General features: G+C 43.3%; 1 long non-coding RNA gene across 1 annotated transcript; it reads left to right on the forward strand.

Annotated features, from left to right (window-relative positions):
* Positions 1–5,112: 5,112 nt before the first annotated feature.
* Positions 5,113–18,195, forward strand: LOC102467878 (uncharacterized). The gene is made up of 3 exons (XR_334752.1): positions 5,113–5,213; positions 10,085–10,198; positions 17,965–18,195. It is a non-coding gene; the product is annotated as an uncharacterized LOC102467878 (long non-coding RNA).
* The last annotated feature ends 223 nt before the right edge of the window (positions 18,196–18,418 follow it).

The raw sequence follows: 18,418 nt of genomic DNA on the forward strand, positions 1-18,418 counted from the left end.
CACCCGCCGACAGCGGCCCCCGCACGGGCCCCCCCCCCCCCCCCAGCTCCAGGCTGAACGCCAGCTTTGCAGAAAAGCGTGTCTTCGGAGGCTCCCTGAGTCCTTGACCAGGACTCGGGTACAATGCAAACAGGAGAACAATAGGGAGTGTGCGAGGGAGCCCAGCCGGAGAGGGTATTGATCATGTTTAAAAAAAGAAACTCACACTGCGGAGCGCAGAAAAACCGGAGCGCCGCACAAGCTGGCTTCGCTAATTAGCGCGGGTGACCGTGTCAGCGCCAGCTCCGAGCCAGGAAGAAAACAATTCGCTCAACAAACAGAACATCTAAGAGGGAACAGAAAGAAAACAGCCACTCTCCTCTCACCTCCAGGAGATCCGCGCCGCGCAGGGAAGGAGGGCGTGAAGGGGCGCGCGAACTGCGTTGAGGCCAGGATCAGCGCGGAAGGCGGGAGCACGGTGGTGGGGCGGGGGGCGATCTCAGCTCCGGACCTCTGCAGGGTGGAGGGCTGAGGTGGCCTCCAGCATGGAGAGAGGGTTGTCCTTGTGCCCAGGACTGAGCTGCTCCGCCTCCTCCACCAAGGAAACCTGATGAGTTCCCTCCTGGCTCCCAGCTGACTCCTTCTCAGTGTTTGGATCACGGTGCTTTAGGAGTCCTGCTCTGGGAGTCCAAGTTGTGGTGGGGGAGGCAAAGGGGCGCCCTTGGTCAGAGCCCAGAGGCCTGAAACTAGAAAGGAGGTAGCAACGACCATAGGCTGGGCACACTGGGGACACCTTGGTGTCATGGTGGGTCAGTTCTGCTGGAGATGAGAGGAGGCCCAGGGTCCCTTAGTCTTAGGGGCTGTGGGCCAGCTTGCCACCAGGCCACCACCATGGTGGAAATGATCTGGAGGATAATAGTAAAGGGGCCTTTGGACAATTCGGGCTTTTCAAATGAAAAGATTTGGGTTATTTGGGTGGAAAATTACCAATGAATGCAGAGAAAACGGAAGGGAGGGAATGTCAGAAGAGAGTAAAAGAGGAAAGGAGAAAGGAAGAAGGAAAGGAGGGAGGGAGGGAAAAAAGAGAAGAAGGGAAGGGAGAAAGGGAGGGAGGAAGGAGGGACAGAAGAAAGGAGGAAAGAAGATGGAAAGGAAGGGAAGAGGGGAGGAAGAAAAGGAGGAAAAAACAGAGGGAGCGAGGGAAAGAAGGAAGGACACACCTTGTCTGCCAGCTACCTCAGCAATGCTCTGCGAGATCAGTAAGATCAGTAAGATCACTCCCTTCGTAAGGACACGGAAATGGGGCACAAATAGGTCACCCAGGGAGTAAATCCGCTGAACAGGTAGATCAGATGTGGGTGAAAGCCCAGGCCCCAGGATCCTGACAGTCTCTCTGGGCCCCGCAGGCGGGGTGAGTGTACACAGAGTGGGTGATGTTTGTCCTCCTGCTCATCATGGCACCTCACCCTCTTCATCAATGCCTCCTCTCCCCTGCTGCTCAGGCCCCATTGCTGCTTTTTTTTTTTTTTTTTTTCACACTAACTAGGAGAGCAGAAGCAAGCCTAGCTCATACCCTCACTTCAGAACACTCCCAGGAGGCAATGCGCTTGAGTGGGACCGAAATCAAGAGACCTATGCTTGAACCCCTACTTGCTAACTATGTGAGGCTGAACAAGTCACTTCAGCCCTGTGGACCTCGGTTTCATCATCTATACAATGGGGGTACCCACAGTTTCCTTACAAATTCATTATGAAGATTACACAGGACATTATATGTACTCCAAAAAGTCCTTTGTAAACCAGAAAGCACACACATTATTAGGAAGCATCGTATTATTAAAAGAGAATTCCAGAGTATTGAATGTCATTTTTTTTGTCTGTTTTTCATTTTTAAAAGTCCATAATGCAGTGATTTTTTTTAGGGTGCTATTTCCAGCAGCAGGGCATGAGGGTCAGAGAGACATAATAGGGATCTAAGGTCTACTACGGCCCCTCAATTCTTATTGTTGGAGTAGATCCTTCATTCCCTTCTCCAGTTCATCAGGGTCCTGAGTGTTAAGGTAGGTGGTACTTGTCAAGCTTCTCCACTGGGTCAGGTAATTCTGTGGAATCTCTCCCTTTCAGTGTGGACTTGAGGGCCAGTCAGTGACACAGTAGTAACACAACACTCTGCAATGCTGGACAGACTTGAGAAGGTCCTACACCATGTCCCAAGACCTCCCTGTGCTCTCCAGGCTGAGGATGGGGGTGGAATGCAGCATGAGGACTCTATTAAGGATGCCTATGTGTGTGTGTGTCTCTCTCCCATACTTTCTCATGGAAGAACTAAATAGATAAACTAAAAAAGAACAAAAGGAAAAAAAGCATGAACTCGATCATGTTTGTAAATGTACGTGTGAATGTGCTCACATTCATTTCCAGCTATTTTTGCTTTCACATCTCCGTCAATAGTTTTTGGCAATGCCTTTGCAACACCATGAACCTACAGACAGGAAATAGGACCCATCCATTTGTGCTGGTACAAGTTAAAGATTTTCTATAAAGTGCCCACATTTCCAGGCTGGGGGAATGGATTTCACTGCAGGAAAAAAAAAATATATTGTGAGGTGAGAGAAGTGCAGCAAAGGAAAATATTGGCCACTTTAATGATTTACAGAAGCATAAAAAACCTTCTTGCCTGCTGAGATTTCATATTTCCCCTCCTGCCAGGAAGGGGTCTGGGGTAGGGGGTCTGATTTGAGTTGTTATGTGAGGAAGCATGAGAAAACTAAGACTGGTTCCTTCCTGAACAATCTGTGAGCTCCAGTTGAGGCATGTCTGACCCAAGGAGAAAGGGATAGGAGAGGGGAGGGAATAGAAAAGCAATAAAGGTGGACAGTTGCTTTATGCATAGAGCATAAAATGCCAGCCCGGCAAGAAAACCTTAAGAAAGGCTGCCTCCTCATTTTATAGAAGTGAAAACTCAGAAAGGGTCAATGATATGGACTGCTTTTCTCAAGATTATCAGTCTAGTTTGTTGATAGACCTTCTAGCTGCCAGTCCAAAATTCTTTCTATTATATCCACTATTAATATTGTTATCATTATTTTTAGTGTAATCGTCACAACAAAAAGACCTTGGAGGGCTTTCTACGTGCCAGGAACTTCCTAACAACTTCTCATACATCACCACATTTAATTTTCATAACCAGTCTAGAAGATATGTGTTGTGATTCTCACTGTAGATGAGAACGCCGGGACTCGGAGAGATGGAATAACTTACTAAGATCATGCATTTGAACCCAAATTTATCTGACTCCAGAAACCATGCCAAAAATCACTTTCCAGCAGGCATTTCTAAAGAGCAAGGAATGTTGGAACAGAGAGTAATAAATGCTCTTACTCAGAAGAGCGGCCCAAACTCACCCACGGAGAAACACAGTCAAATATAACTGACTCTAGTAGTAGTTCAGAGGACGACGGCTTTGGTGCAAAGCCCAGGATGGTTAAATGTACATGGTAAACAAATGGGAAGCAGGTCCCTTCCTGTACAGTCGCAGTAATTTGAATGGCTTGCAGCAGTGAGTAGTGGGGATTGAGCTATTAATAAAGGGAGCCGGCAGAATGATTTACAATCAGACATTAATATGGAGATTTTCATAAACACAATAATTCACACCCAAGCAGAGTCATAAATGTAAACTTGCATTAACTATTCTAGTTGGCATGGAATGTCACACACAGTGTGAAATTGAACATTCCATTGTACTGTAATAATGGACTAATGGAAAAATTTTTCTTGAGGAGAGTGAGGAGGGAGAGGTTGGGGAAGTAGGGGACTAGATACTTCATATTTTGAATTTGTTCATGCCTAGGAGGCACTATCCCCAAACCCTGCCTTTGTCTACATTTTTTTTTAAAATAAGCTTTTATATTGAAATCATTTTAGATTTACAGAAAAGTAACAAAGACAGTATAGGAATTAAGTCCTATACCTAATTTGCACTATTTTGACGTCTTATGTAATCATTGGTCTATGTGTTAAACCTAAGAAATTAACATTGGTTGGGGCCAGACGGTGGTACAGTGGTAATGCAATGCTCTTCCACATGCAAAGGTCCTGTATTTGTGTCCCGAGGCCACCCTGTACCTACTGGGAACATGTGTGTGCCTGTATTCTGTCCTGCCTGAGGGTGTGGATGGATTCTAGCATGAAGATCTTGTTGGGGTCAACTGTCTGTCTGTCTGTCTCTCTCAGAAGAAATAAATAAATAAACTTTAAAAAAAAACATTGGTACCACATTGTTAACTAAATGAAACTGAAATCTGATTTTATTCAGATTTCACCAGTTTTTCCATTCTCATGTCCTTTTGTCCCTTTGGCCATTTCAGAATCCCATTCGGGATGTCCTATGGCATTTAGTCATTGCGTCTCCCTCGTCTCTGGCCTATGACAGTTTCTCAGTGTTTCCTTGTTTTGCATGACCTTGACAGTTTTGAAGGGTAGTGGTGAGATATTTTATAGAATGTCCCTCGATTTGAGTTTGTCTGATGTTTTTCTCATATTCATCTGGGGTTATGAGTTTTGGAAAAGACTACCGCAGAGCTGAATTGCCCTTATCATCACAGCATATCAGTGGGCATTATATCCATGTGACTTATCACTGGGGATGTTGACCTTTATCACTTGGTTAAGGTAGGTGGTACTTGTCAAGTTTCTCTACTGTAAAGTCACTATTTTGTTCTCTTTCCAAATTCTGTTCTTTAGAAGCCAGACACTATGTCCTGCCTATAAGGAGGAGTGGGGAGAATTAAGCTCTATCTCAGGGAAGGAAAAGTATCTACATATATTACTTATACTTAAAAACTTAATTTTAGATTAAACTCTCTGAATTTTATTTAAAAATTCCCTGTCTTCTTAAACAGATTATTTTGAAAGTAACTCAACTTTTCTTGATCACTTCCTATCATAAGTACATGCTCATCCTCTAAATTTTGTGACCTTTCCTTAGTTCTTTTACTCTTTGATCTCTCTACAGAATTTGACACTGTTGGCCACTCTTTCTGTGAAAACACGAATAGATTGCTGGCTTTGAGTCAATCACAGTATATACATTACCTCATTAAATCCTCACAATAGGAGTGACATCAGCAAGATGGAGGAGTAGAACTCTCCAGTACTCATCCCCTGCAAAAATAGCTTTTTAAACAGCTATACACACATGAAAATACCTTCACAAGAGCTAAGGAAACCAGGTGAGAGATCGCAGCACCTGGGCATAACACAGATATAAGAAAAGACACATTGAAGAGGGTAGGAGGGACAATTTCACATTACCTATATCCCTGCTCTCCCAGGCAGCATGATATACTTTCTACTTGGAGGAAGGAAAATGAAATGAGTACTGGGCTTACCTCAGACCCCAACTCTGGGCCGCCTCCAGTGAAACCAAATGCCCTTGCTGTCCTAGATTACAAGTCAGCACCCATGGACTGATCCTCTAAGTCTGCCTCTGCCAGGCTAACCCCAGAGCCCCAGGCTGTAGGCCAACTTCCACAGACTCAGACTAGCCCCCACAGCCCTAGATATAAGACCAAGACCTGAAAACCCTGCTTCCAAGCCTTCCCTAGCACAAGGCCAGTAGCCACTGACCTATGATCTAGTCCACTCCAGTACTAGGACAGTCTCCATAGCCACAGACCCAGCGCAGCGCCAGATCAACCCCACAGCCCTAGACTTTAGACCTATTCTAGCACCAGGCTGACATTTGTAAGCTCCAGTTCTAGGACAGCTTCCGTGGTCTCAGGCATCAGGCAAGCACCAGAAGAGCCAGATTCTAGGCCAGCCTCATAGATGGAGTATCTAGGCCCATCAATTGCCAGACCAGCCACTGAAATTGCAGAGTAGTTCCTACAGCCCTGGATGGTAAGCCAGTATCCACGGGCATAGTCTCCAGCTCCACACCAAGTGCGTCAGCACCCATGGGCCCAGCTCTAGGCTGACTACAATGGCTTCAGGTGCTAGACTGGAACTTACAGACCCCACTTTCAGGCCAGTCCCTTCTGCCACATGTTCTAATAGATCCAGAGTCCAGATATATCCCAGTGAACCATAGCACTGGGCTGGCCTCCACAAACCCAGGCCCCAGAATCATACCTATAGCCCTGATTTCCAAGTTGGCCTCTGTGGCTGTAAGAGCCAGACTTCCTCTCAGAACTCAGGTTCCAGATTTTTCCCCATAGACCCATGCTCCAGGCCCAATCCAGTGCTTGGCCAGTTCTGCAGACTCAGGCTCAAGGCTCATCCCAGCACTAGGTTAGTCCCTGTGGACTTAAGCTCGAGGTTGTCTCCTGTGAACACAGGCTCCTGACTCATGGACCTAGGCTCTAGGCTTGTCATAGACCTTTCCTGGTAGACCTGATGGTCAGGGCTTCCCATATTCTCAACCAGATGCCAGCCCACCCAAGTACTTCATTTATAAGCCCACTTGTGGACCATGTCAGATAATTTGCTCAGAATCTCTAGATTCTGACTGAGATGACTGGTGAGAGGTTTTCCTTGTTGAAGTCAATCTGTAAAGATTGGCTTCTTCACTGTCTTTGTTACCTTCTTCAAATGTGTTCACACTAATGTATGAACACAAATATCACAATGAGGGAAACAAGATACCACCAAGGAAACAAAATGAAGCACCAGTAACTAACACTAGGAATAGAGATTTAAGGGCTAGCTGGGAGTGTGCTGGTTAAGTCAGCTGGCTCTCACATGGCCAACAGTGTAGTTTGAGTCTCAGACCTGGTGGACTGAGGAACACACCAGGCACAAGTGCATGCATGTCCAAGATCCTGAGAGAAGAATGAAGGAGAAGGGATTGAAGTATGGCCATCCCCACTGGAGGATGCTTTCTCATTTCCTCTCTCTCTCGTCAGTGCACGTATACTATAACGACAATAACAACAGCAAAAAGAAGATTTATGAATTTCCCTGAAAGGAATTCAAAATAAAATTTCAAAGAAGCCTAGTGAACTCTAAGAGAATACAAATAGATCATTTTTTTAAAAAATCAGGAAAATAAAATACACAAACAAAATAAAGAAGGCCACCAAAGAGGTAGAAACCATAAAAAAGAACTCAGCAGAAATTCTGGTGCTAAAGAAGCAAATCATTGACCTCAAAAATTCCATGAAGAGCTCCCCTAGTGACTTAATCAAGCAGAAGAAATAATCAAAACAGCTTCAAGAATGATCATTTGAAATTATCCAGTCAGAGAAACAAAAAGAAAAAAAAAAGAACTTAAAGATATGAAGAAATTCTGCAGGAATTCTGATACACCATCTAGTTAGTCAATATATGCATTATGAGTGTCCCAGAAGAACAGAGAAAGAGAATGGTAGAAAATTGTTTAAAGAAATTACAGGGCCAACTGGTGGTGCAGTGATTAAGGTGGATGGATCTCACATGGCCAGCTGCTCAGTTCAAATCCTGGACCCAGCAGCTTGAGAAACACACTGGGTGTGTGTGTGCAGGGCATCCAAAATCCTGAAAGGAGAAATGGCAGAGAAGGGATCCCCCTATGGGGTAGGGGTGCTTTGTCACTCTCTCTGTGTCTCTCTGATGAGCACACCCAGCCTCTGGCAAAGTTGAAAAAAATATAAAATAAACAAAAAGAAAAAATAACAAAAACTCCCAAATCTGGAGAGAGAAATGCACATCTAGATCCATGATAATTTCAAATAGATTACATATAAAAACATTTTTCCCCAAGTCACATTACAATCAAACTTTCAAAAGTTAAAGACAGAGAATTCTGACAACACTAGAAGAGTAACTCATCACATACAAGGGAACTAGTGCAAGAATCAGTGTATTTCTCAGGAGAAACCTTGGTGACCAGGAGAGAGTGGAATGATATGTTCAAAGTACAAAACAAACACACACACAAACAAAAGAACTGCCGACCAAGAATGCAATACCTGGCAAGGCTGCTATTCAGAAGTGAAGGAGAGAGAAGATTTTCCCAAACAAAAGCTGTGAGAGTTCATCATCATTAGATTTCCCTTACAAGAAATGCTAAAGGGAATTCTTTAAATGGAAAGAAAAGGATGCCAATTAGTAACCTGAAAGTATAAAAGTCACTGATAAAAGTTAATTTTACTATAACCAAGAAATCATTTTAAGAGCAAAATTTTAAAATTCTCACAACAATCCCCTAAAATAAATTATAACTATTGTACCAAACGAAGAGAAAAAGGCTCTGTGAAGTAAATTGCCTTTAAATCTATGGTTAGATTGTGACAGAGCCAGTTGAGTCCTTGTCTGTGTGACTCCACAGCCTATGTTGTTATTCCTCGACTATACCGTCAGGCATCCTATACCTCTGCTCAGGATCCTCCTCTCACCAGAAATGCCTTTTCCTTTTTCCAAAGTATAGCAAAATTTTAGGCAGTTTTCAATATCGGCTTCAAATGCCACTTCTTTCTTAAAGAGTTCCCTGAAACATCCGATTGAAAGTTATGCCTCTTCCCTCTGACTCCCACAGTCACATATCTACATCTTTCTTTTGACACCCAATATCTTCTATTTTGTATTATGATGCTTTGTACACATGACTTAATTTCTTTCAATTAGATCCTTAGCTCAAGGAGGTCGATGTTACTGGGCATTGGAAAGCAGTATCCACTTTTTGTCCCTGTAGAGGAGCATTTATTACCTGGTCTCAACCTCCTTTTCTAAATATGTCATCAAAAATATTTTTGGGTCAGCCCTGTGGCACAGTGAGTAAACACAGTCCATGAGGAGTCAGATCCCACATGACCTACTGGCTTGAATTCCAGCCCTGGAAGTTTGAATAACATGCCAGAAGCATGTGTATGCATGCCCCAAATTCTGATGAGATGGAGAAATAAATAAAACAAAACAAAAAAGGATTGTGGAATGTCTACTCCCACTGGGGAGTACTCTCTCTCATACACACATACTCTCTCCCCCCCATCCCTTTCTCTGGCAATTAAAAATTTTTCAAAAATCTATCTCGTCTTCCATGCCCCTATTATTTCTCTCACTCAGGCCCTCAACCTTTCTCCTGCACCACTCCAATCATCCTCTTCTGTTCCTGACCCACCTTTAACTTCTTACATGAGTTTGCTAGCACAATCATTGCCATGAGTGGTTTCCACTGGCCAATGCAATGTACTCTACACACCTTGACCTGCTACAGAAGACTTTCAGTAGTGTGACCCTCCTTATCCCTTATATCTAGATTATAGTTACCTTTTCTTATGCTCTAGAAATATTTCATATGCTACACAAGATTTCACACTTTCATGACATTTTCAGGCTATTCTTTCTTTCTGAAATTCCTTTTCCTTCTCTCTTTGTCAACTCTTACATTAAGACTCATCTTGGAGGGACCAGCAGTTGGCATAATGGCTATGTTGCTGGACTCCTATGTAGTCAACTGCTGTTCGAGTTCCGGACCTGGTGGCTTAAACTCATACAGGGCACGTGTGCATGCGTGCCCAAGATCCCAAGAGGAGAATGGAGGAGAAGGGATTGTGGCGCGGCCATTCTTCCTGGAGGTGATTTATCACTTTCTGTCTCTCTGTCTCTCTCTGTCTTTCTGATGAGCACAGGTGCAAAAACCTCTCCAAAAAAAAAAAAAAAAGACTCATCTTGGACAAAACATCCTCCAAGAAACATGTTCAGAACTATGCTTTAAGCTGGATGTTCTTTTTTTCTCTTAGGGTCTATTCATAACTTATTATGCTCAAATGCACAGTTCTCTTAGTTGTACCATGTTAACGGAAATGACATATACAGTCATCTGTCTCATCCATATGCATGTATACTTCTGGAGAACAGGAAGCATGCCTTGGTTGTCTTTGCCTTCCTTGTGCCTAGTCAATACACATATTGGGTATCCAAATGTAGTAGTTCATTGATTGAATAATAAAAGTTGAGTATTGTATTCTACCTCAATACAGATACCACCAGGGCCTACTGAAGTTTAGAGGAATTATTGCCCGTATTAAGTGATCCCATCTTGCTATATTTCACAGCACTCTGTCTGCTGTCATTTCACACTGTGTTGAGAATAACTGTCTATATCATCTTGTCTCCCTATAAGACTTTATTGAAAGTCTTTCTAATAGAGGACTCTGGCTACAAATCAGAAAATCAGGATGACTAGGATTAGAATAAGAATACCAAAGTTCTGAGTGGATTTCACAAGGACTTCTGGGTAAGTAAATTTTGTGAATTTTGTAAATGTAGCTGCAATAACCTGTTTTGCCTAATTAAATTATTTTTGGTGCCATTTCTGGTTCTCAATATTCTTAAGACATGTGACTCCAGCATTCAGAAAAGAGAGTCAGAACCAACTGGGATGAACTATGCACCATTCTGCCCTTTCTTTGTGTAATTTTAGTGAGACCAAGACTATTCTAGACATACATTCTTTGCATTCACACATTTTATCTTATTTGATCCCCAGAAGATCCTTTGCAGCTGATATATTTTCTGAATTTTACAGATAATGAAAGAGACACATAGAGGTTAATGGGCACATCTTAGGTCACACAGTCAATAAGTAGCTCAGTTATGCTGTAAATCAGGTGTCTTCTCTCAAAATCCAGTGTTCTTTCCTCAACCTAACACATTGCTCTATACAACTCTCCTGTGGGAAAATTATATTTGTCTAAACCTCTGCTTTTTTAAACTGTGGGTTGAAACCCACTAGTTGGACATAAAATCAATTTAGTACTGAGTCCCAAGCAGCATTTAGAATAGAATGGAAAATACAGAATAGAATAGAATAATGACAATATGCAGTGTCAGAGAATGAGTATTGCTTCATGAAACTTTTATTGCAGGTCACAATATACAATATTTTTCCCACACTGGGTCAGAGTAAAAAATAAAACACTGGGGACTGCATGGGGGTGTGGCAGTAACATAATGCTTTGCAAGACTGACCCACATGGTAAGGCCCTGGGTTCACACCTGGAGACCTCCCTGAGCACATCAGGTGCACAGGCATACAAGTTCATGATATCCAGGGTCAGCTGATGCTAGAGGATTGTGGAATGAGGACCCTGTTGGGGATATTATCCATCTGTCTCTTGTGAAAGAAATAATAAACTTGAAAGGAAATATATATATATAATATATAAAGTAAAGGTTCTTTTTAAATCACTTTGTCTAAAAGGGAAGTTATCAAAGTGACTTAGTCATTGCCCCATTTGTACTACATGTTATCAATAGTTCCAGTCTTCTTTGGGCACTCACTGGAACTTGATAACTTCTACTTTCACCATCACAACATGCTCATCTCTCCTGGCCTCTGAGACATCCTTTTTCTTGGTACATCCACCTCTCTGACAGTCCCCATTGCAGTGCCTCAGCATTGGTGTAGCCTAGTGTTCCCCATGATCCTATTTTATTCCTGATCTATTTTCTTAGCATGAACCGAGCTTCAACTGCCATCTAAAAATCAACTATCTCTGGATCGATGCATCTCACCCTTGGTCCTCTCCCAAGCTTCAGACTCATATTTTTAACTCTCTACTGAAAATCTCTTCTTAGATGTCCATGGGTCTTAGAGTCAACAAGTCTAAAGGAATTCATTATTGTCCTTTTAAGTCCCCTCCCCTTCTCGTGGCACTGAGAGGCACCTCCATTCACCCAGCCATCCAAGCTAATAACCTGGGAGTCCTAGACTCTTCTCTGTCTCTCATGCCTCGACATCTAATCAATGGCCACGTCCTGTCAATTCTGCCTTTGCTATATCTCTAGAAATTGTCTGCTCTGCCACTTTCTTAGTTCACAGCCTCATTATCTCTCATTGAGCTACTGCCTCCACTATCTCCATGCTCCAGTCAATCTTCCCAGTGTTGCCACAATTTCAAAAATGCAAATCTGACTAGGCTGGCTCTCTATGTAAAACATCACATGGTTTTCTCAAGTGTGGGCTAGACTAAGATCCACACCTCTCAGCACTACGTGAAAATCCCTCCATTCTTCTCCCTCCTACCTCCTTATCTCCTCCCATCTCCCCCTCACCTGTCTCTTCAGGTTCCCCTCTTACCATAGCAGATGTGCCAACCCCCTCTGACTCTCTCCATGAATGCTCCCCTCACTTCATCCTCCTGACAAGATGCCATTTCATGTGTAACTCTACTGTTGGCTCCTTTAAGGCTCCACTTTTTCAGATTCGTCCACTGAGTAGATACTCCTGGGTATACTCAAAGCTTTAGGACATTCTCTAAGCACATTTTGCCTCTCAGATCACACTAGATTGTAATTGATTATTTGCATTTTAGATTCCGGCACTCCACCCACTGTGAATTTCTCAGGAGCTAGAATGATGCCTTATCCACTTATCTATGCCCAAGGCACTGGCATGTAGTAGGTGTTCAATAATGTTTCTAAAATAAATGAAGTGTCAGTTTTGCAGTTTACTGTTACTTTGAGCAACTATCTTAACTTCTCAAACTTCATTTTCTTTCTCTGTAAGTGAATAGAAACTAATAGTGCTTCTATGTACTGGGTGTACAATAACATAGTAAATATGTTATTTAATTTTCACCACAAACCTCAGAAATAGAAATTATTCCAAATCTTACAGGTAAGAAAAAGGTGGTTGGGAGAAACGAAGCAAATCATTTGTGATTGGTCAACCTGTGAATGTCCGAAGTGGGATTTGACCTTAAATCTCTCTCTCTCTGACTCCAGACCTCTTTCCACTACAATACCAATAAAATAGAGAAGAGATTATTAACCTCACTGGGATTAAATGTGATAATGTATGTGAAAGTACTTTGCAAACTGTTAAACGTTATCAAAACATGAGACGACATTGCGGTCGTTAAGATCTGCCATGGTCTACGTATCATGGTCAGAATCTCAGTGACTGAGTATTGGAAATCATCCAGTGGTAGCTGGCTGCAAAGGACTATGGGAGTCAGACATGTCTCTGGGTCTGTTTGTGCAGAATACTTGCTCCCCTGCTTGTGGATGCAAATAACTGGCGGCAGTGCAACAGGAGGCCCAGTGAAGCGTACGGGTGCTGCGCGCAGGGAGAAATGACAGCGGGTGTGCTTGTCAGTTACAGGTTACGGCACCTTATGAATGTGCCCGTGACACCATTGTGTTTTAGAATCTTCAGGCGGCTTTGTTGTTGCAACATCCCATTTAGAGTCTTGGCGTTGTGCTTAGGGTCATGAACTGCACTGCTTTTAGCTGCTGCCTCTAGTTTGTGGATCATCCTGTTTACAATCTTTTGGATGCTATCTGGGTGGCATGCCCGCAAAACGGCAGTGATGTATGGTACTGCTTGCATCCGGGAACCACCTAGAAAGGCAGGATTCACAGTCAAAACGTATTGCACTCAGCTGGCCACTTAGTCACCCTAAGCCATCAGGAGGGTCCTGAAAGGACAGTTGGCCAAGGGCACGTGTCAGCCATTGGCTTCTGGCCTGCCAGAGCCACTTCCTTCCATTGAAGGCAAGGATGTGAGGAATAGAGCTTTGTATTTTTACTGACTGAATAAACTGTCTGGGCAGTGGAAGGTTAGCTCCTTAATTTTCCCTTTCATCGTTTGAACGCTACTTAATTCCATCTAACATCATCGCTTGTTAATGTCTCTTGTTTTTTATTGCTGCAAAGAGACATGCTCTAACCAATCTGGACAAACCATGGACATGTCCTTAATTTAATGTCTGCTGACCCTAGTTTGTGGCATTTCTCTTCAAGCACATTTTCCCTGGGTCTGTAAACTCTCATTTGCGTCCCTCCCACATCATTTTCCAAACTCAGTTCACTTTCTTTTCAAGTTATTTATTTTATTTTATTTTATTTTTAAAGAGGAGTGGGGAACTTCACAATAATGCTCTGAAAAGACTATAGAGGGCCAATCTGTACCATGATGGTTTAGGAGCCAGATCCTACATGGACAACCTCAGTTCAAATCCCAGCCCTGGAAGCTGAAAAACCATGCCAGGCATGTGTGTGTGCCTGCATGCATATGTGCCCCAAATCTCGATGGGATAGAGAAATGGAAAACTGATGGTGGTGTGACAAAACTCCATTGCAGTGTGCTTCCTCCCTCTCTCTGTCACTCTGTTTCTCTCTGGCAAGTGCATACACCTCTGGCAATGAACTTTTTTTTTTTGGAGAGATTTTCACTGTAGGGCACGTGCGCTCGCCAGACAGACAGAGAGAGACATAGAGACAGAAAGCGAGAAATCACCCCCCAGGGGGGATGGTCACGCCGCAATCCCTTCTCCTCCATTCTCCTCTCGGGATCTTGGGCACGCACGCACACGCGCCCGGCGTGAGTTTTAAGCCACCGGGTCTGGGACACGAACCGCGGTCGACTACGTGGGAATCCAGCGACATAGCCATTACGCTAACTGCTGGTTCCCTGGCAATGAACTTTTTAAAAAGGTGGAGAAGAGAGATTCCTTGGATAACAAATCAAATCTTGAAAAATCTTGCCTTATTTCTTAGGAACAATGAAATGTGACTTCCTATAGTAGACAATAACTAATTTAACCTTGTATGCTAATGAAAATACCTCCCATCTTTAACCCTTCAAAGATAGCCTTTGCTGAATGCTCTCAGCTTACCCCAGAAATGGTGGGTCATGATCAGTTTTGTAGTGTAATGACTAGTACTGGATCTACTTGATCTTAAACATCGCCAGCTTGCTCTGGAAAATTTCTAATATTCTAAGGAATGCTAAGATGTTGGTAATACTCTGGCTTCTACACAACAGGTAGATAATTAGTCATCCCGATTCATCAATAAAGTGCCTAGATACTAGATAGTGACTTTTTTTAAGAGAGATTTTCGCTACACTTACTAGAGACAGAGAGACAGAAAGCAAGAAATTACACACCAGGGGAGATGGTTATGCCACAATCCCTTCTCCTCCATTCTTCTCTCAGGATCTTGGGCATGCATACATCCATGCCCATTATGAGTTTTAAACCACCGGGTCCAGGTTTTGAACTGTGGTTGACTACGTGGGAGTTCAGTGATTTAACTATTATGTCATCTGCCAGTCTCAGAAAGTGACTTGTCTTGAATTTCTCTTGGGGTGAACATATAAATTATCCTCCTTTCCTCTCTTTTCCTGGAAAAGGGTGATGGATTATGGATTCTCTGCCGGCCACATTGTTACTCATTGGAGAATGGTCAAAGGAAGTTAGACTAAGGGGTAGAATCCACTCAGTTGCTATGGCTTTTATTGTAAGAACTAAATGCCCTGGCTTGCAGGACCTCTCTGTTTACTATGGAGGCAAATGAACATGTTGCCCTTTTAAAGATGGTGGAGGGAGACCAGAAACACAGAGTGATTTTTCATAGGATGAGCAGATGACAAGCAGAGGGAAAGAACCCAATATGCTTAACTCCTTGTTCCAGCTCTCTATGCTGCCCCAAGCTGTTTTCCAAACCTGCTAGAGGGAGTAAATATTTAGGGTTCTCTGGTTTTCTTGCTTTCATCTTTCATAACAATTTCTGTTAATTGGGGGTGGGGGGATAAAGGCATCTGTAAGGAACCAAATCTCGTAAACTCAGTACCTCAGTTGTGCCCCTGAGATGCTGTAACTGTACAGATAACAACACAGAGCTGAAGCTAATAGCCCAGCATGGCTCACGGCAGTGTTCTGAGCTTACCTACAGATGCACTGTGGTGTTACTTATGGAGATGACAGATTTACTGTAGCTCGACTTAATAAAATAACATTTATGGGAATATCTGCACAATTAGAGCACACTTCAGGTCATAAATATACTCTAGCCAATGTCGCATCGTACACCTTCCCCTACTTTAGGACACTGCTGTTCTTCGGAGATTGATGAGAACTCCAGCAGGTAAAGGCAGCAGGATGCAGGGAAGGTGCTTTCGAAAGGATTAGAAGTTCCCCGGTGCTGAGATCATTCTGTTTCACATCCCATTCCTCTGGATAACCCCACCACAAGTGCCTCAATTGTAGCTGGATCTCCCAGTTCATGAACATGTTCACTGGAAACCACAGGTGTGGTTGAATGTAGTCACATAAACATTCACTTCTTACCCATGTGAGCTTGTGCACGTTTTCGTAGCTCTCTGGATCCCCCTTTTCTTATGTCTAAAATCAAGGAGTTGGGTTGATGACCTCTAAGAGACTAGAATTCAAAGTTTATTTTTTTGAGGTCATTTACTAAATAAACTTGGACAAAAGCAAATATTTAGTTATCACAGTTTTGAACTCCACCTAACCACTGTCCCTCCATCCCATCCCCAATAATAGGTTCTAGAATTCCCTGAAGTCACTGAGTCTCTAGGCATTAAATGCACTATGAGTGGGATGGTCCCTCCAACTCTTGGCTCCCTTGACAATGGCAATGGTGGTGTTTTATGGGATCTCCATAAAACGGTCATGAGGATAGAATTACTGTTGAGGCAAACAGTTCATTGATTCTTTGAGTTATTGTGTTGAGTAACTTACCAGATGGCTTTAGTGCTGTGTGGACATAGTCTGGGTCAAAACTGCTAAAAGCAACTGTGTAGGCAAGGCCAGCCTCGGTTTGAGTCACAATGACCAGCTGGAAAGCGTAGAATGTGACCCAACAGTGAGCTGCTCCCCTTTCATCATGCCAGATAACCAGCTTCAGTTATTTTCTTCTCCCAATGACTTAACTGCTTTCTCAACTGAGGTGACTCACTTCTCAGATTGTTTCCAATCATGTGGACACAGCCCAAGTCACCGAATGCTGTTACCATTTCCTTTAGCCCAGTGAGGTGGGAGTAAAAATGCTGAAGCTGAGTGACTCACCACATGTTACCAGCCATGGGACTTCATCACTTCCTCCTTCTGGGTGCAGAGTACTTGCTGCAGACATGGAAATAAACAGATGCTGTGAGACAGTAACACACACACCACGCACACACACACGTACACATGCACTGTACAAGAAAATATGGCCAGGCCACTCAAAAGGATAGACATCTTGAAATTCTGTAAATTGCCATTAACTCAGGACAAATTGGGCCCATTAATACAGAAAAATGCCAATTTCATTGATTTGCCTGTCTTCCAGTTCACTTGCTTCTCTTCGCAGTATGACAAACTCTACCTCTGATCATCCTACTCTCCTTAACAGAGAGGCCAGAAACTGGGGCTGACCTGAATGAGTTCTGTGGAGTCCAAACCAGAATACTTCTTACTGAACCCTGTGGAATGGGGGGTGGGGAAAGGAAAGTATGATTAAAGTGTATCTGATCAGTAAGTCACATACCAGTGCTAGGAAGGCCTGAAATGTTTATAGGGAGTCAGAATTCATAAGCTTCAAGATATGGGAGAGGATGAACTTAGGGGGCCAAGTGTTGAAACAGGCGAGCAGGAGAGTAGTCCTACAGAGTGCCCAAGATGGGCAGCTGCTCATGGCAGCCCATTACCCATGAGCTCCTGGGCCCTCTGCTATGATCAGTCAGTCCTGTGCTATCAGGAGGCACAATGATATTGAGGCACGGTGCAATAACTTTGTAAAACCCTTTCTACTAAACTATTTCTACTAAAGTGGAACCTACCCATACCCTGTGATTCTAGCAATTGCATTCCTAAGTATGTAGAAATACAGATGGGTGTAAACCAAAAGACCTGCAGAAGGGATTAGAGTAGCATTACGCATCATGATCTGCACCCAAATGTCTCTAAACAATGGACCAGATCATTATGAGTTACTCAGAAGTGAAATGGTACACAGCAATGAAAACGATCAAACTGCTTCTTACAAACATCACATTGAGTCGAAAGTGCTAGATACCACATACTACATTGTGTGTGGTTCCATTTAAATGAAGTTCTGAAATAGTCAAAATGAATATGATTGAAGTCAGATGGCCACTTTTGAAGAGGAGGGTAGGAGTTAGTGGTTGCAATAGGACCTCAAAGAAGCCCCTGGACAGCCGGAAATCCTCTATTTCTTCTCACCACTCCCTCTTCTTCTCTTTGATAGAGAGCATGTGTATGCACATGCAGAAGAAAGACAGAAAGAGCAAGAGAACACCGTCCATCGGGTCGCATCATGCTGCAAGCCTCTTTCCTGAGACCCCAGCTCCTTAGAATCCTCAGCCCTGAACACCTGCCCTGTGTGTTCTCAGGTCAACTCTGGGATCTAAACTTACAGCCAACCAGATGGCTCTCAGTCTTGAAGGGCAACTGAGACACCACCATGCCATTGCAACTGGGCCGAATTTCCTGTTTCTTGATCCAGGCAGGAGTTATGCTAATGTATTTACTTTTTGTGTATATTATACTTAAATACAAATATTTATAAAAATTTTAAGCAGGTTGTAAGACAGAGGGCAGGTGAAGCAGACCCTAAGTTATAAAAGTTCTCTGCTACCAGGTGAGCTGTTCATGCGAAGGAGCATGATTGTACCTGTGGATTATGCAGGTTTTGTCTTGCT

The sequence above is a fragment of the Tupaia chinensis genome, unplaced genomic scaffold, assembly GCF_000334495.1.
Source record: "Tupaia chinensis unplaced genomic scaffold, TupChi_1.0 Scaffold000274_1, whole genome shotgun sequence".
NCBI lineage: Eukaryota > Metazoa > Chordata > Mammalia > Scandentia > Tupaiidae > Tupaia > Tupaia belangeri.